General features: G+C 47.4%; 1 protein-coding gene across 1 annotated transcript in view; it reads right to left on the bottom strand.

Annotated features, from left to right (window-relative positions):
- MBD6 (methyl-CpG binding domain protein 6) overlaps positions 1-21,624 on the bottom strand; it is a 489,030-nt gene that overhangs the window by 279,575 nt on the left and 187,831 nt on the right. The window lies entirely within an intron of this gene.

Here is a 21,624-nt window from a genome sequence, read left to right as displayed (position 1 = left end):
TGGCACATGCCACATGGTTGAACAAAAATCAGATCAAATTAAGTTTCATCTTCAAAACAATGGAATACCCGATGTGGCAGTAACTGCTGTAGGCCAACAAACTAATGATGGGAACTCCTCTCCATTCCTGAAAAATCAACCTTTCTTCCAGTTTCAAGTGGCATTCCACACTGGAAGGAAATACTTTGAAATTCAATACCAATTCACAATCTGAAAATCCCAATTCTATAGACAAAATTGATAACAAACCAGCACAAACTGTAGCTAGTATTCAGAAGAATGGCGAACAGCTCTTCTTCCCGATTCAGTTAAATGACGGGAAGGAGTCTGTCCTCGCCCGAGTTGACTTGAATAGCGAAGAAAGCTTCATCAGCGAAGTATTATTCAGTAAACTCCCAAAAGACCAGACCCTGCCCGCTGTAGAGTCAGTTTATCAGTCTGTATGGGGCCTGGAAATTCTGTGCTCCAAACATCTTCTGCTTAGCAGTTGTATGCTAAAAATGTCTATAGGTGACAAAAGCATAGAACATAATTGTTGGGTCGTGCGAGGTGTTCCTTCCGCCTTTTACATGGGCAATCATATCCTCAAACGACTCGAAATAAATTGGGATACAAGTTATTGCCAAGCCCGGTCCCAGCTGAGAGTAAAGCCTTCCGGTCAGCCCCATTGCTCCCGTAGGCAATTGAAGTTCAAAAATGGAGAAGAGGTCACCATCCCAGGTGTGATGCTGGAAATGCATCGGAGGGACTGCCTTTTTATCGTGTGTTCTGTCATATTTTCCGCGCAGGAGTTCATGTGGGACTCCTGGCGGTGCAGTTCTCTTTTGGTTTGGTGAACAGACCCGTGGGATACCCTTACGGCACCCATGGGTGGGGGGTACAACCCTGTGCCCCTAGTGTATGTTTTTGGGCACCTGTGGGTGGCCCGCAGAGCAGAGTATGGGCTGGTGGCAGCTCCATGCTGAATTTGACAGGTGCGCTGAGTATCCTCCATTTTGGGGATCCCCAGACCCTGCCATTGGAATCAGTTGATTCCTGATGGAAAACAAGATGGCCCCTGTGGACTCTTGCTTTCTATTACCTATTAGCTTGTTTTCCCAAAGTCCTGGGAAGCCCTGACTCTGTCCCTTCCCCCTGACTGGCTGTTGGGTGGAAGTTCCATATATGGTGTTGTTGTGAAGTCCAGTCCAGACTGACTGGAGCCTTCCCAGTGACTGTATGTTGTGGGTGCCTCCTGTGGGTGGTACCTGGGTGAATGGAGTGTGTGACCAATATGCACTTCTTGTTGTGGCTGTCTGGTTGCTGGTATGAGATACAAAGACAGACAGCCCTGCCCGAAACTGGCCTGAATGCAGTGTGTAGTGTTGAATGGCTGGGTACTCATCCCAATTCACATTCCTTGTTGAGTGTCTTAGAGGGAGGAGGATGACCTGAATGCACGGTGTGCCTGATTGGCTGACTGACTGCATGAATGCCCTTCTGTACGATTGGCTGCTGAGAGTGACCCAGCAGTGTGGATGAGAGACAAGATAGTATATCTGGGGACCTCTCACCACTGGAAATTGTTCAGAAGCTGTGTCTACACTTTAAGAGTAACTGGAACTGCTGATCCTCGACGCCCAGCTGGAAGACGAAGACTTGCTGTTGCATTTGCTTCAACCTGATCTGAAAGCTGCCGAATTCGTCGAAGATTGATCTGAGAGAGGACCTGGTAAGGCACCCTCTTCCCGTGCTCCGAGGGACCATCGAGCACCGCTAATCTTCGCCGAAGCTCCCTGGAAGTCAGACCCTCGAAAGGCGGTCGACCCGAGACGGGACAGCCGAGGAGAACGAAGCAAAGCACCCGGACTTCGCCGCTGTCTAGGTCTATTGCCGTCGACCAGGGTTCGCAGGTTTGTGTAACTGCTGGAGGCCCGTCGAAGTTGTGTTGCCCAGCCGTGGGGGCCACTTGATGCCGTGACGCCGCCGACCGCAGCCGCCCGCTCCTTTGCCTAAGAACATTTGAATCCAAGGACTCCCTTGTCCGCAACGTCGACCGCTTTGTCCCGCCGGAGAAAGTCGAGGACGACCAACGCGCCGAGGCGAATCCGCCGGTGGGTTTCCCGCCACCTGAAGGCCACAAAGACTTCGACGACTCGACACCCTTGTTGGGCCACAGCTCTTCTGAAACTCTTTGCGGTCCTGAACAATTTATCGCTGAGGTGCCCCGCACACCTCATCCTCGCAGGACGTCGCTGACGAGCACCACCTGGATCGACATCGGGGTCTCGGCACCCTTGAACTTCTCATCGCCGCCGTCGACAAGTTCACCATCTTCGATGCCTCTCGATGATCCGTGGCTCCTGCTTTAAAGGGAGTCACTCAAGAAGGATACTTCGACGTGTCTTCGAAGAACCCTACTCCACCAGGTGCATTGGGGGGGGTCAAACCTTAATAGGAGGAGCTAAGGCTATTGAACAATATATGGACTGGGCTTGTGCTATATATCTTTATTTTACAGGTTGCCCAGGTGGGGGGGATCTCCACACAGAACTGTGTCTATCGGTATAGGCCAGCATTCTGCCTATTGTTTCAACCATCTTATGTTCCTTCCTATCTCTATTGCTGGTTTCCTCGTTATTGATCTGTGTGACATTTTAACCGTACAGTTGATGCACTTTAATGAGATTCGATAACCTTGGTGGTACCACTTTAGAATTGTATATATTTATCATTGTTGATTTCCGAGTACAAAGTGCGTTATTGTGATAGTGTACATACCTTTGAATATTAATTATATAAAGACTGTTTTCAGTAATACAGTGTGTGGACATTCCTTTGTGGGGGTTCAGGGACTACACTGTACTTAAGAACCAGCCTGCTTCACCTCCTGAGAAGCTAGGCCTTGATTGCTCGACTACGTTACCAATAATAGAGAATCTTGGCTGGGGTCCTCTGTGCCTCTCCGCTACCATATAGAGAGCGGAAGTACAGACACCCCCCCCTCCAGTCTTCACACCAGGTCGCTACAGAATCCGCATCCCCAAAGGCGAATTGACAGAAAAGAAATGGGTCCATATTAATCAGCTGAAGAGTTGTCCCCCTAGGCACACTTTGCAACAAATTGAGGAGCCCAGAGAGCATCAAATAGGAGACATCTGAAACATGAGAATAAAAAAAAGAAGAACCAGAGGGGAAACAGATAGAGTTTTTGGTATAATTATGTAACAGGGAGTATTTTTCTTCATGATCAATTGTCATCATTGAATGCCTGCGTATCCCTCTGCTGTCAACCCGATTGGAGAGCAGTTAGTGGGAAATGGTAGTAACCGGTTTGTGTTCTCTTTCATAGATTTGTACTGGTTGCACCTTCATACCAATGAGGACTTCCTCAGGGACCTGTAAAGTAGAAACCCAAGGAAGTCTGGGGTTGTCGCTCAACACCATAAAGGAAGATCCAAGAGAAAGCTGGTGGTGTCATTCCACGTTCCAACCAGAGACAGTGAGAGGAGCCTGACGCACCGCTCTCTGATGGACGAAGGACTCGTACCTGATTGATCCTGCTTGGCCCCTTGAAGAATCCCACTTGCCCGATTCTCCCTCAACTTGGATTCGCAGAAGTTGTCGGGGGGGCGGGGGGAAGAGATATGTGGGATATACTGACCCACTCAACAGTATTTCCCCACATCACCAAGCTGCATGTGCGCAGAAACAGCAAAATGGCTGCGCTGGCTCCTGTGAGCACTATGGCCTCAAAACTGCGTTTTTGCAGCAACAAAAAGGATGGCTGCACCTTCTTGCCAAGCACACAGGGGCAGAATTGAAAAAGGGGAATGTGCCAGTGTGTTCTTACCTGTACAAAAGAAATGGAGTGAAAAGGCAGCACTGCTTTGCTGAAAGCCCAAGATCTCCATTATAAAGGAAACCTTTTGCCATTTAAAATAAAGCTGCTGACGCTATTTCCATCTGTTCTCCCTTAAATCACTGTGCTTAATAAGGCCCTGCCATGCCCAGTATCTCATTGTGCCTCAGAAAAACCAGCCATGATTTCTGAATGACAGGCTCTGTCAAACCAACTCAGAGAAATCAACAAGGAACTCCACTTTTACTTGCATGGGAAAACGCGTTCCTTTCTTTACAAATGTATCAAAGCTCAGTAGTTCAAAAGAGACTCCAGCTATCTGAGCCATGTCAGTTTTAATGCATCTGTGCTTCAAATAAACTACTGCCTAGAATAACTATGGCTGCGAGGCAATATTGGGAAGTCAGATGGCAAAATCGAATTTGAAAGGAAATGCTAGCAGTTTTAAACACACGTGGAAACATGGGTTTTGCAAAACTAAAGGAGAAAAATGCCAATTTAAAAAGTAAACTCTTGAATGAAAGCCTGCTTATTTAGCAATGTGAAGGGGTTTTGTTGCTGGTGAAAATGCATATATGGGCTATTTTATTCCACAGGTTTGTTTTAATTCAGGACCAAATATCAGAAAATAAAGGTTTTAAACCGCCTTGGCTGGATTTGCAAGCTGTCAAAAACAGGTTCTTCTGGTTGGCAGAGTTAAAGCTTCCCCCTAGAAAGGGAGCCACACCATAACCTTCCAGGACACGAAAGTGATAATAGCTAGCTTGAAAAACTTTGAATGTACCAGGACAAAGAAAGGTCAGACATTCATCTGTGCTCCAGGCTGGGACAATAGAAGTCCTGGGACACTAACCTGTGAAGTGAAGGGGGCCATAAAACCTTCAATCAAACTGGGAACCCCCCAACCCACACAGGGTTGAAGTGACAGTTGGTGGCACCTGAAAAAGAAAAAAATGGTCCAGTGCAAGACAAAGGACTGCCATTTGCTTCCAAAGACTATTTTATAAATACAATTTAAAGACTGTTTATCTATACAGCAAGAATTAGTAAAAATGTAAAAAGTTTGCAGTTTTAAATATAATTTTATGGGCTTTCATTGAAGACATGGTAGAATTCACTGGCACTTTGAGGACAGTATTGCGAATTACAAGAAAAGCAGCCATGTTGCAATTGCGAGGTTTTGTACATACATCCCTTATGATCATCCACACCCATGTATAAAGTTATGGAATTTTAGGCAGTGTATTTCACAATGAAAATGACCAAAAAAGTATAAAAGGACAAAGCAATGTCTCACAGATTGCAGGATTGGACGGCTGTGCTCTACATAAAATATGAAACCTGATTATGTCATTTATTAAGGTGCCACAACTGTACAAATGTATAATTTCTGGTATGACGGATTTTTGGCAAAAAGGTCTGTGGGAAGTCTTTACATCATAAAATGCAACCTCCTGAACTGAGTCCCATCCCAGGGGAGGCAACCAACATGGATTGTCCAATCCAGTTTTTAGAGGCGGGCTTAGCTAAACCGGCCCAGCCATATAGTCTATGATGTCACTATGCATTATAAATAAGACTCCAGACAGACACTCTTCCTGACGTTCCTGCGCTGTCTTTATGTTCCATCCATCCAGATTCCAGATCCCAACTACAAGGCCAAAGCTTTGCTGACCCTACTCCAGAGCCCACTGCAAAACCCAAGCAGTGCTGATCCTATTTCCAGCAAGGCCTCAAATCTGAAAATCCACTAATCTCCCATTAAAAAGGGGAAAGCTGTGGTGTTTTTGAGAAGCATCCTGATACCACTAACTGCATGCCATCCGGCTGACCTTTAGTATCCAATGACTAAAATTGCCAGTCCAGAAGTGCCATCCGGTGACCAGAACTGCCCAGCAACCGTTGACGGTCCAAAAATCCAAAAACTAAAAAGTGGACTGAGTATAATAACCACCCCATAGACGCCCATAGCATATCTTGCACTTGTCCTTATCCTACTCTCTAAGCCATCCTATCCTTACCTTGCTAACATGTTAAGCCTGTCACTCATTCTTGCAACCCTGCCCTTGATTTTTAGTGCTGGCGCCATCTCTTAAGTAAGTAATTTTGTCTTGTGTAATCCTAAGCCATTAGTCCTACTTCAAGTGATCGGACTGGTTTCCACAAGGGTTGGGTGCACTCCAAATCAGTGTATTTCACCCGTTTTTATTAAAAACCGTTTGGGCAATTTCAGGCGGTAATTGCAAAATTACAAGGTTTTCAACGTGTCATTTTGCTGCAATCTGGTTTAAACTTTCCACTCATTTTCGGCTCTATGCTTTTGGTAATCCATTCTGTGACTGTTAGTGTCTTTGCATTGTTGGTTTAGTGAGGAATTAAATATGCTTCAAGGCTTTTAACACATTCATTATTTATTTGTCCATTTCCGAGTGTCATTTCATAACAGTGCAAAGGGGTTTAAAATCCGTTTTTCTTATTTGGGTGGTGGGGGGCGGGGCGTGGGGGTGGTCAGATTTGAATTCAGTTTCCTGTTTCTTATTCCAGATTACCTGCTGCTTCAGTTTATCCACTCAGAATCGATCATTTGTGGGTTGACGGAAGATTGCAGGGGCAAATTCTAACTTGGGTGCTATCTTTCCTAAATCAAAAAGTGCTCCTATTCTGCTATGCTGTGTATATGTTCCACTAGAAGGCTAAACCCAGTGCATTGCTCACATTCTCATTGTAATTACACCATTGGTGAATGCAGCCCGATATTAAAAAGTGTATGATTTTGTTTGAATTTTAAAATAAATAAAATATATATTTTATTTTACCAGCCAGCCAGCCTGATTCATAGTCCATTGTGACCCGGGGTAATTGAAAAGGGGGTGTGCCGCCCTGCCAGACGACCTTCCGAGGTCGGGGACTTGTGCTCAGCTGTCTCTTGACGCCACGTTGCCCTTACCGTCTGAAAGCACGGCGTCGCTGCCATCGCTGAAGGCGCCCTCTGCTGCCATGGCCTCCCGACGCCTGGCGTAGTGGGCCCAACGCTTGATCGAACGGTCCTCAAGTGTTTTCGGTTTAAACCTACTGCACGCTCTGCAGTTCGCCTCGGGGTGGTCCCTCGGCAAGCAGAGATTGCACGTGGCGTGTCTGTCAACCCAAGGGTACTTGCGGTTGCACTTGGGGCAGAATTGGAAAGGGATACACTCCATACGCACCTTGTGGCAGCGGGCTGTTAAGTGTAGGAATATATAAGAATGTACCTATATACCAAAAGAGTGTACAGTATGTCCACCCCCCACTCTCCCTACTTGCAGGGCCGAGGCCAGAGGCCTTCCGAGGCCCAAATCTGTCGTGCAGTTGTCGATGGTAGACTTCTTCTCCGGGCCGGCGTCGAGTTTGAAGTTCAGTGACTCGACGTTGGGGTGGAGAATGGGAAAAATATAATGATATTTTGCAAAAGTATGGCTAAGGCCAGGGAACTCCGCGAAATGCTTCCGACCAGTATGGCGGAAAAAAACAATCTTAGGGTCCTACACGCGTGAGGGATCATGGGTACAGTGGACGTCACACTAGGGATAATATTACTGGCACGCCCTGTGTCGACGCCCATTTTCGAGTTTCGAAAAACAAACTGTAATACTCCGGAGCTTCCACTAGATGTCGGCCTATGCACAGCATGTGATCTAAGCAGATTCCACAAGCCTCAGAAATATATATATGAAATAAGCATTTCAGTCGTGCACTGCATACTAGGCTGAGACCAAGGTGTGCGTCGCCTGATTGAACTCCTTAACAAATTTAAATGTACTATCCACAGTACAATATTGTTATTGTTATTTGGCATTTATTTAGCGCTCTATATATCATGGGTATGATCTCAAAGCGGTTGTAGGTTGAACGATCTCGGGATCCATAGTCCAGGTCAGTCGAGAGAGTAGGGTAGAATAGGTATCTGGTAATTTCATCTAATACAGTGCTCGAGTGCACTCAATATGTGTGCAGCCAGTGTGATTTGCGTGATGGTGGCAGCATCCAAACACTAGGCATGGTGGTAGTGAGAGATCAGTCGAATGTGTGCAGTCAGGTGGTTGGTCTCAGACTGCATTCTGGCGGCATTAGGCATGTGTAGGAGGTTTATGTGTGCAGCTAGGATGGATGACCTGCGATTTTGAAGCGAGCCAGTAGGGTGCAAAAACGCTTCTTTCAGGGCTACAAAAACTAGACCAAAAGCAGTGGAGCCTCTTTGGTTGTATGTTACAGCGACAGTGATCAGGAGTAACATTGTCGCGAGCCACCATTAGATCGGACAAGAGTCACAAGTGTCACGGGATTCAAGCTCCCAAGGCTAAAACTGTGGCAGCAGAGCAGTGCAACGCAGCACCGGTGCGACAGACTTGTGAGTAAACATTACACTTGCTTGCTGCCCTACTGCAATAAGTTAGCTTTTGGTTTTAACTATAATTTCCAACCTCATGCTATAGACTGAAATGAAAATGTATGACCCAAGAACTCGCACGGTTCCTTTTTGCCCTTCTATGTCCTCACATGTACGGAAATCATCATCTAAAAAAGATTGCACCCCGTGCAATCAGTACAATTTCTCCAATCAGTATAATTTCTCTTGCTTTGGCAAGTGTGTCCTGCATAGCTTCTGCAGCGAACATGGCTGTGGTTACTGGAAGAAAGGAAAGCAAATATTTTGATGCCGTGACGGATGTTATGCTGCTGGTTTGGCAACAATTTACTAACCTTTTCCTAAATTAAGACCTAAATGGGACAAGCAGTGCAGGAGCACTGCCTCCTTTAACAATGCTTCATAAACTTGTTGCCGAATCCTCTTTGTCACGGTTATCTCCGGCATTGAAACAAGTCAGATGTTATGCGTTTTCACATGCTTCGACCCCTCAACGGACTCCGAAGTTGGCGGGATTACCTAAATCGGCCCCAACTGTCACCTCTGTCAACCAAACAGTGCACATAGTCTTCTACTTTGGCAAGCCACAGTGCCAATCTCTTATCTTGCAGGAGGGGCCACAGAACTGTCAATGCACTGAGCCACTCACGCCCTCACAGCAAAGTAAGTCAGCAGTTCGGGCTGCATCTCTGGGCCATGAACAGGCAGAAAATTGGCCAAAACAGGGATCTGCAAATTATGAATTTTTGGCCCTTCTGACAGAAAGCAGAGTAATTCTGAAGGAAGTAACTGATTTAGAGTTGGCCTCTTACTGCAGTGAGGAAGGAGCTCAGCAGCAGGGCCCCGAGTTTGACCCTACTCCAGTTGAAAAGTTCTCTGAAGAACCCGCTAAAGTTAGGGACGGATGGCAGAGGGAATGCTCCGTCTACCCATCTCCACCTGGCTTTGGCGAATCCTCCCCGATCAATACAAGCGTTGACGATCCAAGTGTGTTTGAGGCATCTACTTCGAGGAGTAAGATTGGCCTGGCTGATTTGTTTGAGGTTCGAAGGGAGCGAGGAAAGGCGGAGTGGAAATCAGGCCACCATCCTGTGTTCTAGTGAGAATCTCCTAGCTGTAACTGTAAATGCACTACGGTTGTGTACTAATGTTAACTCCGCTGTACTCCCTGTGCTGCCACCTCCCTTAAAAGGAGATGCAAATCAAATGGAACAAGATACTGTCACGCAATATGTGGAGAGTGGTTATACGAACAGAGGTCTAGCTGGGCAATGTAAGACCTGCCTGGGCATTAACAAAGAACTAAAGGCCTTGTATAACCAGCAAGAATTGTTTTTTGTGGCCACTCGATCTAATGCGCATATGCTGCCTATTTTATGAAAACCTTTCTTTTGTGGAGGGTTTTTTAAAGGACTTTTATTGTAAACAGTTGCTGAATTTGGAGATCGACAAAGAGGAAATGGAAGTGAGGGATGTACGGGGGTTGGCCTCAGGTGTGGAGGCTAACAACCAGGAAGAAGTTGAAAGTATGGGTTGCTATTTGCACCCTGGGGCTGCGGTATGTATTTTTGAGGATTCTCAGAGTGTGATCGTGGAAGCAACATCACCGGTTGACCCTGGTATTTTTCAGCTTGCTGAGGAACGAATGGTTGAGGGTGGGGGTGAGATTGTGTGCCAGGATGGTTCAGGTGATGACATGACGCAAGGTGTGACTGGAAACTTTGCAATTTTTAACATAGGGAAAGTTAGGAGAAAAAAAGGAAAAACGGCTTGAGCAAGTGTTAGGGCCATAAAATGTGAAAAAAATCAAAAAATAGGAATTGCATACAGAAATTGAGCAGAGCCTCAGGCAGGTTTCTGCGCACTTTAACTACTCCTCAAACACATTATCATCCCCAATATACAGGTTTGCATCAAGATAAACCCTCCTGTAAGAAAGGTGGCAGTGGGCAGCCTGCGCACAACCAACTGTACTAGACGGGTCGAGGAATATCAACCCTTCTCATTTGGCAGGTTCAGATGGGGGTTTTAATGCCATTTCCAACTTAGACGGTGAAACAGCAGGGCATTCCAACTCGGTAGTTCCTAAGGATCTTGTGCAGTGTCGCCTTGTCTTGCCTATGAGAGTAGTGTAAGTGGTGTTTATGCCAACATGCTCCGGGGGTTATTCCTGACCAATCCATGGTGGCGTGGCAGACTAGTGGGGCGGGTCATTTAACAAAATGTATGTGGGCCAGTGGAGTAGTTGGTTTTTTGAAGATGGAGGCAAAGAGAAAACAAATTGTAGAGAGGGGGCGGGGGGACTGAGGTAGAGATTGCACCTAGGATTGAGACTGCTAATTTAGGACTTGTCTTGGAATGGGCTTTAGTGGCTTGTGTCCAATTTACACTAAATAGATCATACGTTTTAAGTTATTAAAGGAGGTTCCATCCTTGTCACATTTTATAGAGTACATGCTCTACTGATGGTTTAGGTAGAAGACAAAAGATTAATCATCTAAAGGATAACAGAGTCTAAAAAATGATACTGACTGGAGTTGGGTGGTGGCCTGCTTTGATGCTTGCAAGCACTAGCTGCCAGTCTTCTCTGTTGAGCCTTCTTCTAGAACTCATTTCCTGGAATTCTAGGGACTCTGCTCATTTGTTGTCTGCCCTGGATTCTGTAATATTTCAGGGCCAACATGTTTTGCATTCAGAAATCATTGTTGTTGGATTCCCCCTATTGTGGACGGGTAGGATTGTCTGCTCAACCCGGCCTACAAAGGCGAAGGGGGTTAGACCCCACCTATGGGTTGTTTTTTGGTGTGCGTAATGACATCTCTGTCTCGGCTTCAAATTTTGCACTGCCCAATCCTTTTCTGCAGGCTGTGGAGTTGATATGGGACAGGAAAGTGTACCCAGAGATGAGCTTTACTCAAAGTTTAAAGCTCTATTAGAACCCAAGAGTAATCAACCAAAGTGAATTCTTCGATGCGATTGAGGAAACAATTTATGCTTGGCAAACCAAGAGACATTGCCTTTCAATTATGTGGCGATTTAAATTTGACATGTCTCCAACAACCTGAGCAATTGAGCACCGGTAAACACAATTTAGATCTTAAGGTGCGTGGTAACACATGGATGGAATTGATGGATGCTTGGGGAATGAGCATTCTTTTTTTCTTTTAACTTTATTATCTGCTTGACAAGGTAACAAGGGCAGTCGAATAATGGCATTACACAGAGCGGTGCACAGCATCTGAGCCCACTGTGGCCTAGCTGAGCTTAACATACTCCGCTTTACTCGTATCTGATTGGGAGATCAGATTATTAATTAGCAGCCTTTATCCAGCAACACTAAATAGCAGTGGAACTGCTCATGGTTTCTTCAGACGTGGATATCAATTAACTGCATTTTTTGAAGTATTACCAACTTGAGGTGGACATTTGGAAGTCTGTCTTTGAGGTTCGTATTGGCCTTGATAAAGACCTATATAGGTTGAAATACATGTTGGCTGAGAGTTAGTACGTAATAAAGCAGACAATAATAAACCAATTGCCCATTTCTTGAATAATTGCTCTTTCACTACTTCACCTGTGGGAGTGCACAGTGGTCAGGGCCTACATTCAATAAGTACCCAATTTTGTAGCTTTTTGGGCGTAGTGGTACCTGGGTCCAAATCTGTGCTGCCCCTCTCTGTAAACTGACTATATCTCGTAAAGATGATCAGGAGACACAGAGTTGCTCTTGCATGCAGGAGCCCCTATGGTTTGTGTCTTGTTTTCAAGGATACACTCAGAATGGCGATGGCTGCAGCAAGGTATCCCAGGAGAGAGCAGGTCAGTCCACTGGTTCATCCAGGGACACCTCTGAGACTTTGGAAGGCCCGGATCCTCAAACGGGGGGTCAAGACTGGTTGTTCCCACCAGTCCAGGGGTCGAAACACAGAAAGGATCAGGCAGAGGAGCAGGGCTTCACCGGGACTTCACTGGAGTTGGTGTTAGTCAGGTGCAGGGGTCGTCTTTGGGTCATCAATGGGCTTCTCTTCTTCATAGAGGACATGGCTCCAACGGCGATCTGAAGAACGGCTGCAGGAGTCTCCTTTTATCCAAGATTCGGACTGGAAGCTCGCCAAGAGTCACTAAAACGGCTGAATAGGCCTGAAACTTTTCAAGAAAAAATAGATATACAGGCTCTGGTGTGTGTGTGTGTGTGTGAGAAAGGCAGTATGAATACTGGTTTGCTCATTTTAGACCAATTCTGAGCCATGAAATCCTGCAACCTCTTTAGAGCACAGATTCAAGAGCTTCCATGCGATTTCCCACAGGACAATTTTGGCGAAGCCCAGTTTCCCAGCTTTGGCTTTCGCACTGCAGGGAATCTGTTTTTTGCTCAGATTGCCCCCCTCCCTTGACTCTTTTCTTGTGCAGGGGGGAGATTCCCTGCAGTCCCTGTAGCCAGTTATCCTCCCTAACCAAAATTCACCCTGCTCTTGTGCCGGGGGACACCAAAAAGGGACCGCTCTCTGCTCTCCCACGATGCCACCACCAGTGATATCCCCCTACCCCCACATGTCAGCATTCTTTTCCCACAACTCCCGCTCCTTACCTTGTAGACCTGCATGCCAGTCGGACGCACTATTCCAGACACGCTGCTGTTAGGGAAAGGCAGCCTGTAGTGAATATATTTTGTCTGATGTGTATTCTGAATATGCTAATTTGCGTAGGGTACAATTAGCACATATGCGGGTCATCTTCTGACAAGTGGGCAAGATAGCGGGTGTACTATTTAAAACCGAAGGTTTGAGGTATGGACCAAGAGAACCCAGAAGGTAGACTCAGAGACCGGTGGTAAGGGGCACTCGAGAGCACGAGCACGAAGGCGGCCTTTCTGCGAGGCTCTGAGTCAGCGGAGCTGATTAATGAAGATATGCCCGGCTCTTGGTGTGCTTAACTGCTGCAGCGGGCGGCGTCCAGTTCCCGAACACCTGTGGCATGGTTTGCGCCAACCCAGATCATGAAACGTGCCCGCAATACATTTAAACGTTGCAACCTCTGAGAAGGGCTGTCATGGCTGGCAGGGAGGCAGCCATTGGAGACGGTCCAGCACCGGCACGAAACAGAAGAGTGCCACACTGCACGGGAGAGTGCTCCCGGCACTACCGCCTACAAGGAAAGGGCAGCATTAGAGTGATAGCAGTGCCCTACAGATGACTGTAGGGTTTAGCAGGGATGCCGGATTTCACAGACGTTATGGGGTGAGGTGTTGGTGGATCTGATCAGCCACGGGACACCCTCGTGAGGCCATGCAGTGCGGCCATTACCTTAACCCAGGAGAGATGCACACCTACAGCAGATGAAGGCGGCAGAGGCCTGTATTGTGCTGGAGGACTCTGAGCAATTCGACCATCCTCAAGGAGGGGGTGCGCTCGCCTGGGTTTTTTGAAATTTTAAAAGAAATTGAATGACGGTAGATCAACCTCCGGAAAATGTGTGGGGCTAATCCACACACATTTTTCTATGCTCACTGGACAACATACACATAACATAACACACATAAACCCAGGTACTCTGGGTGGACACAGCCTACATGTGCAGTGCCCCAATAATATTTAGTTGCGATATGACAGCCAGGATTACACCATGTCATCTCAGAAGGAGGAGGGCAAAACCTTCCCCCTGCCATGGCCAGCCTAATTCACTATTAAAGGATCCATGGATCCACTCTGTCCTTTTGTCTAGCACTGCAGGTGGTGGCAGCAATTAACATAATTAACATACTAATAGAATATACTTCAAACGGGCCCACATACGGCCTAGCTGCAGAGGTTAACAAAGGAGACAGGAAACCCCAACAACCTTTGATATGCACTGTGTCAACCTAAAGCCAGCTCCCGCCCTTAGTATTAATGGACAGGGTGAGATGTCATATCTGGGACTGCGTTCATTACAGTTGTCATCCCTGCAGGGGGACCCCATTCAGAGGGTACAAGTATGTGGATTGACGGCACCAGAAGGTCTGTTGTGGCTGCAGCTTCAAGGAAGACCTGCCACTTTAATCAGGAACCACAGAGCCCAATTGACCAGAGACCTTTTGATCCACAACAGACAGGAAGATGGGTGGGGCTTAGTATTACATGTTTTCAACCCTTTACCTTTTCTGTTGCAAAGCACTCTGGTTATGGCCTCATGCATACAGGAGATTGTTGGTGGTGACGCAGGATTGGTTCATTAAGGTAGGCTTAGCCTACGCCAATCCCTGTGGCCAATTTGGCTTTAAAAGAGGGTTGAGCCCCTCTTTAGGCCAGATCATCTGAAGACTTTGCAAGGGGTAACAAGAAGAACTCAGCATTGGACCCTAGCTGAAGGTACAATCTGCCTTACAGCTTCTGCCAGTGAAGGAAGGCCAGGGCATCCAAGAGGGAAACAAGATCCCTCCCCCAGGGAACAGAGGGAGACACGGAGTCCAGATGGCCCTCCAAACAGCTCCAGAACTGGTACTCAGCCAGCACACAGCGTGCCCAGCTAGGCCCTGCAAGCAAGCTTCCTGGATGTGGTTAAGCTCTTGTATGTTGACCCCAGGGCGTTGGTGGTCACCAATGGCTTCACTTCTGCTCCCTTCCATTTACACTGGGGCACGCGGAAGGGCTGCCCCTTGCTGCTGCTCCTATATGCATTGGTCATTGAGCCGCTGGTTGCCAGGATCCACGAGACATAGATCTAGAGCAGCGGTATTCAAACTGCGGGACGCGGCCCGGTGAGGGTCTGTGGCCGCATCCCTGGGGGCCCGTGAGAGCGCAGCATGAAATGTAAAAAAAAAAAAAAAAAAATGTAAACTTTTTTTCCTTCTTTTTAGATTGGTAGAAATGGGCAAGGGCGACTTACATGGTCGGGCTGAAGCATGACACTGGGGCTCATTACAAGTATGGCGGTAAGGTAACAATGGTGCTAGTAGCGCTACCGGCACCGTTGCTACCATACCGCCATACTACAAGCTGTGCTCGCGGGTGGCTGTCAGCCCGCCAGGTCTGACCTGGCAGGCAGAGCGGCACCCGCAAGCACAGCATGACTATCACCGGCACTGTTATGAATGCTGCTGGTGTAACAGGCATCCCCATTCCCATTGAGCCCTATGGGGCGGAAATGGGAATGAGGAATAATCTTTTCCAGTGGCCATGAATGGATAATTACTGGGTCCACTGGGGTTGCAATACCCTGGTAATTGCGCATTCAAGAGCACCGAGAAAAAAAAACAACTCCGGCGGGTACTGTTTGAATAGTACCCAAGGGGCTGCTTTGTGTTAAAATGTAAGTGCATTGTGATATTTATAGAATATTTATTCAGTAACAATGGTCAATATTACTAACTGCATAGTGAAGTAACTCGTCAAACTGGCCCACATCGGCCAAAAAGGTGGGCCATTTTGACTGGCCCACCCTAACATTTTGTATTTTTGGTACAGGCATTGCCCTATAGGCCAGTCCGAGCCTGGGGTCTCATCCATAATGGTGAAGGGGCGCCCACCCACTGGCCCCCGCACCCATTATGAAGGAGCTAAGGAGCCAGCCCAGTGAAACAATAAGCACTCTCTCAGCTGCTTTTTCCAGCTGAGGGAGTGTTCCTGGGCTGGCTGAACTGTCAAAGGGAAATCCTATTTCCCTTTGACAGTACAGTTAATTCCCCAGCCACACATGCTACTGAACCATGCAAGTCTGGGGGGTTTTGCTTCGCCAGCATTGCATAGCTCATTTGAAATGCTGGCTGGGGCAATGCATGTCTGTATGTGCGAGGGGGAGCTCCTGTGCCTCCTCGCACATACCGACAAAGCAGCCTGGAACAGGGCGTTTCAGCACCCGCATGCAGGCCAATGCAGAAGGTATGTTCATTTATTTTATTGAAACGTGTATGGATGCGTGAATGTTTGTGATGTGTGAGTGTATGGTGATGGATACTCGTGTGAAGTGTGTGTGAAGAAGTGTGTGTGTGAAGAAGTGTGTGTGTGAAGAAGTAGTGTGTGTGTGAAGTGTGTGTGTGAAGTGTGTGTGTGAAGTCGAGTGTGAGTGTGTGTTTTTTTTGGTCCGTTGAGCTGATTCTGGCAAGTGGTGGATAGAGGGGGGAAGGAGGGTTGTATAACAAAGGCATTTTAAAAATGCCTAAATACCTTTGTTGCACAATCCCCCTACCCACCTGCCAAAATCAGCTCTCCTTCTGAGGTGTTGTGGAGCCCAGGGGACAGGGATGGTATTTTCTACTGGATTTCTATCATAGATGTCCAGTCAAACATGCCATGCTTTCCCCCTTGGAACCCCAGCGCCTTGCATACACACATAACCATGTTCATTGTGTTAGGCCCAGTGGGGCCCAGGGGACAGGGATGGTATATTTTTGCTGAACATCTATCATGGATGTCCAGTAAAACATGTCATGCCTGCCCCCTGGGCTCCCCCAGCAGCAATTACAAACTGATGGGATATTTACCCTTTTTTTTTTTAAAGAATGCTCTACAATGCAACATTTTAACCCATGATTGGTTCAGACTCCCTCACTGTGCTCGATCGTTATGGCATTTTTGGGGGAAATAGTTATGCCCCTCCACTTAAAAACTTCACCAGCCGCCACTGGCTCTCGGACTGTGTTGGAAATGGGATGAGAGAGCACAGGGACTGTGGTAGAAGCAGGAAGGGCGGGAACCATGGGATAGTGGTGGGAGCAGGGTGGGGAGAGCCCAGGGTCTGTGATGGTGTGGGGAGAGCCCATGAACTGGGTAGGAGTGGGATGAGAGAGCCCAGCCACTGTGATGGAAGCAGATGGGGGAGCCCAGGGACTATACTGGGAGTAGGGTGCAGTGATGGTGCGCAATACATACTGTCCATTTGGCATTTTTTTGGGGGCCCGTCCTGCCCAAATTTTGCTCAGGGGGGGGCGCAGGCCAAAAAATGTTGAAGACCACTGGCCTAGTGGATTTACAATGTGAGGCAACGTCTTTGAGTGGCATGCTCGTCAGAGTCTCAAACACAAAATAATCCAGTGTGCTCGTGTATGGACATCACACATTTCACAGCTATCTCTATAAAAAAAAAATAACACCAACACAGAGGGGCGGGGCACGGGGGTCCCGAACAATTTATTGCTTGCTCAGGGGGGCCCTGGCATAAAAAGTTTGAAGACCACTGATCTAGACCAGCTATCTTTATATGCAGATGATGTCCTTTTATACTTAGCTAAATGGCAGTACAACCCCCTCCCCCGTATCCAGTCCATCGTGCACAATTCCAGTTTAGATTACAATTGTACACCATCAAATATCTGGAGATTCAAATAGATTCCTCAGTGGGCACACTAGTTCAGGACAACTATACCACATTGATTTCAAAGATTCAGTTGGACTTGCTCAAGTGTAACACTCTGCCCCCATCGCTGCAGAGTAGGGTTAACATGGTGAAAATGAATGCCCTCTCCAAATTGGTGTATTTGGCTCAAATGATCTCCTCCCCTATGCCCTCGGAGATGAGACGCGATCTTGATAGGCACATTAGGAAATTCATCTGGGGACACAAGATGGCTAGATTGAAATTGGAGTGGTTGTACGCTTCTAAACAAGATGGGATGTTAGCGCTTCCCTCGTGGCACTCGTACCTCTTGGCGGCACAAGCAATGGCTGAAACCAAACGAAATAGCCAGCTGGCATAAAACAAACTAGCAGCATTACAGCCCCTTACACCAGAGGAGGCTGTGGCTCTACCGGGATCCCGCCAAGAGGGGGAGAGAGAGAGAGAGAGACAGAGACGCAGAGAGAACAAGTGGGAAACCTGGAGGCAGGTTCACATAATGCAACTGTTTGAAGGTACGGTGCCATTGTCATTTGCAGATGACATGGGAGTACTAGGGCTGGGCCCTGGAGCACAGGGCAGTGATCTCACTGATTCGATCCTAGACGAGAGAAACCACATTTACTCATAACTCCTCAAACTGCAAACTAGAATTATACTAGAGTTCCCTAAATTGAAGGCCTTCCATTTGCTCAGCATCCCGAATAACGTGGGGAGGAAAGGGCTATTGGCTGAACAATGGTCGGCAGAACTTCAGGTCCAGCATACACCTTTTTCTCTCTGATTAAGGAAGTTTCCTCATCATGTGGGTAATAGAGAAATCGTCCAAAGATCCGATTACACACCGGTTAAGATGGCTGCAATGAAACTGGTGACATCTACTGATTGAGGGAGGGGGTGCGGGCGACCAGGGACACTGGGGCATATGCTTAGGTAATGCCCTGTGGCACAAAGATTTTGGGGCATGGTTCAGCGAAAGATGGGTAAAATCCTTGGTGAGACACTGGTGTTCGACCCAAGGGCGATGCTATTTTGGGGGAGGAGTGGAGGATTGGCATGATGATGGGAATGTGATTAGGCTGATGTACACACTGCTGTTCGTGGGCCGGAAAGCCATTCTTTTCAGAAGGAAATCCCTGGATGGCCCTCCTATGAGGTCATGGGAGGGTCTAATGTCCAGTTTGTGTGGACACGAGCGGCAAGCCTAGGTCAACTGGCGGGGTATGTAAAGAGCATGGCCGCTTTGGGAACTGTATGTTCCAATTTATCTGAACTATTGATGGACTGGTGGGACTTGTAGGGGAGGCGTGGAGGAGTTGGGGGGTGAAGGTAGGAAGGGGTACGGAGCTTCTGAAGTTGGGATTTAATTTGAAGTATGTGTCTTTTATTTGTGCGACAGCCAGCATGTTCCTTTGATATACACCCCCCTCCTGTGCAGTTTAACATGTTTATTGGTTATTCTTCTCTCCTTGGAATGATACGTGGCTATGGGAAGGTGGCTGGGTGGGAAGGTTGGATATTGCGACTGGATACAGATTGGACATCGAAGGGTGGATTATGGTGAATGTAACCCTTTGCATATTTCCATTTGACCCGCCCAGCCCTGGTTCTGCTTTCCCGGTGTTGTCTTGGTCCTCACGATTTGTATTTTGTATTATGTTATGTTATTATATTCAATGTATAACTGCTTCATGTCAATACAAAAAAAAATAAAGAAACTGGTGGTAAAAAGGAAGCCACATTTTGAAAACTGCGAGCGGAAGGCTAAGTGCAAATTTCAGGACACATAAAAACACATTCAGTCTCCAATTCGTAAGAAACAAAACTGGTGCTGGGGAACCAGTGGGCGTGGTAAAATGAAATGGTGCAGGGCCTCACATGCGCACTGTGCTTCCATTTGCTTTTAACCTTTTTGTCTGAATGCTGCAAAAATAAATGCTCTGGTTTTTGTACCGTGGTGCAGCAGTCCAATTAGTCTGCAGGAAGGGGACAGACAGTACCAATACATTCAATTATAGGTACATGAGGGACTGACCAGACAGGAGAAAAAGAGATTAACGAGTAGACAGAGATCTAAAAAAGAGAGTAGACAGATCTAAAGGAGGAAAAATAGAAGACCAATAAAGAATTAATTAACGTAGGTTTTAGCTAATAATATATACAGTTTTGCTTCTAAGAATCAGCTAACTAGATCAAGGAAAGCACTGAACAAAACAGAAAACACATCTATGGAATTAGTGCACAGATGTTATGGCAATTCCTGACAGGGGGGAAAATATTTAAGGAAACATAAAATAAATAGGGCTGAGGACCCAAAGAGTTTGAAAAATGTTAGATGTTGATTTATCTAGCTCTGCCCCCACCATATCAGGGCTAAAAACTGCACAGTGCTGGGAGTTCATTTTATTTGACAAAACATACTTTTTGTTGTCTCTTAACAGGTGCAAAGTATAAATGCATCAAACACCAGCACAGTGCCCTCTAACATCGAAACTGCACAACCTTTAATAGGTGCTTACATTTTTCATCCACCTTCAAAAAAATACAAACATTACAGAGACAAATCCCACAAAGGCTTCATTTTACACACATGGCTTCCTGCAAACTGTCCTATTAAAAGATGGGTCTGTTTCTTTGTCAAATGGTGCCTGCTAAGGCTGCCTAAAATTCCCATCATCCGCCTCCCCGCTATGTCCATCTAACATCACTGCAAGAGGCACCAGAGACATGCAAGAAACGCTGTGCAGATAAACCCAACAAAGCATACGGGCATCACAGACTTGGCTCTGGACTGGTTGACCGCTTTCGTCTCTGAATGACCGTCCCAGGTTGAACTGGGCCCGTTTCTCTCCTTCATCTCACTCTCCACATGTGGTGTCCCCAGGGCTCTATACTCTCGCCATTGCTTTTCAACATCTACCTTGCCCCTCTAGCCCATTTCATCTATGCCTACTATCATAACTTATGCAGATGACACTCGGATCTCCTTCAAGCTTTCCTCCTCTGCTCTCATTCCTGTCTGTCTGCTATTCAGGCATGGTGCACTGCTAACGATCTCTGCCTTAATGCCAGTAACACTGAGCTCCTTCTCATTGGGACCCCCAGCTGCCTCCTTCCCTCCAACACTCTGGCCGCCCTCCATAGGCCCCCTCCCCTCACTCACCTATGAGGCAACAAACCTTGGTATCACCTTCGACTCCTCTCTTCTCGCCTCACATCACATCACAAACCTTGCCAAGAAGCACCGCTTTCAGCTGCACCTCCTTAGAGGGATTCTCAGTTTCCTCACCTTCCCCCAGAACCCAGTGTCTCTAGAGCTCTGGTCTTCTCCAGGCTGGTGGACTGTAACCTGCCCAACTCCTCCCTTTGCCCCCTTCAACTAATCCAGAATAGACCTACATGACTTATCCTTGCCCTCAGGCCCAGGAGCCACATCTCTCCAGCCCTAAAATCTCTCCACTGGCTCCCGGTTGCTGCGAGGATTAAGTTCAAAACCCTCTGCATCCTCCACAAGGCTTTCTGGGGTCTGGGACCCCGCTATATCCAACACTCTCCCTAAATTCCTCCCTGCTAGAGCCCTTCAGTCTTCTAGTTCCAACTCTCTGCCGGGCAGATGCTTTTCCAAGCAGAGAGTGGGGGGTAGATCCCTCTCCTCTGCAAGTACTTCCCTCTGGAATGTCTCCCTGCTCCTCTCAGACTTCAGCCGTCTCCTTAAGTTCTGGAAGCTTAAGACCCTACTTTCTCCGTCCTCCTTCCCTCTACCCCTCCCATGCTAATGTCGCCCTCTGCCTCTTGACTGGCTGCCTGGTTCCTTCAGATTATTACAGGGCACCAGGCCCTCCTCGACCAGTCTACCCCTGCAATTGACACTCCCCCCAGTCCCCAATCATGCACTTGGCCTTCTGGGACCCCCTGCCCCTGCACTAGTCTGGCTGGGCCTGCACCCCTTGATCCCTTCCAGCCACGCTCCTCACACTTGCTTGTGGACCCCCTTTTCCCCTGCACTTTCGTCTCTGTCTTCCTGGCCTCACGCCCTCCTCCCTGACCAGCACTCCCCCCCCCCCCCACTACC

The sequence above is a fragment of the Ambystoma mexicanum genome, chromosome 3q, assembly GCF_040938575.1.
Source record: "Ambystoma mexicanum isolate Mex_15411 chromosome 3q, UKY_AmexF1_1, whole genome shotgun sequence".
Taxonomy (NCBI): Eukaryota; Metazoa; Chordata; class Amphibia; order Caudata; family Ambystomatidae; genus Ambystoma; species Ambystoma mexicanum.
The sequence above is the reverse complement of the archived record's forward strand: the minus strand, read 5'-3'. Positions and strand labels throughout refer to the sequence as shown.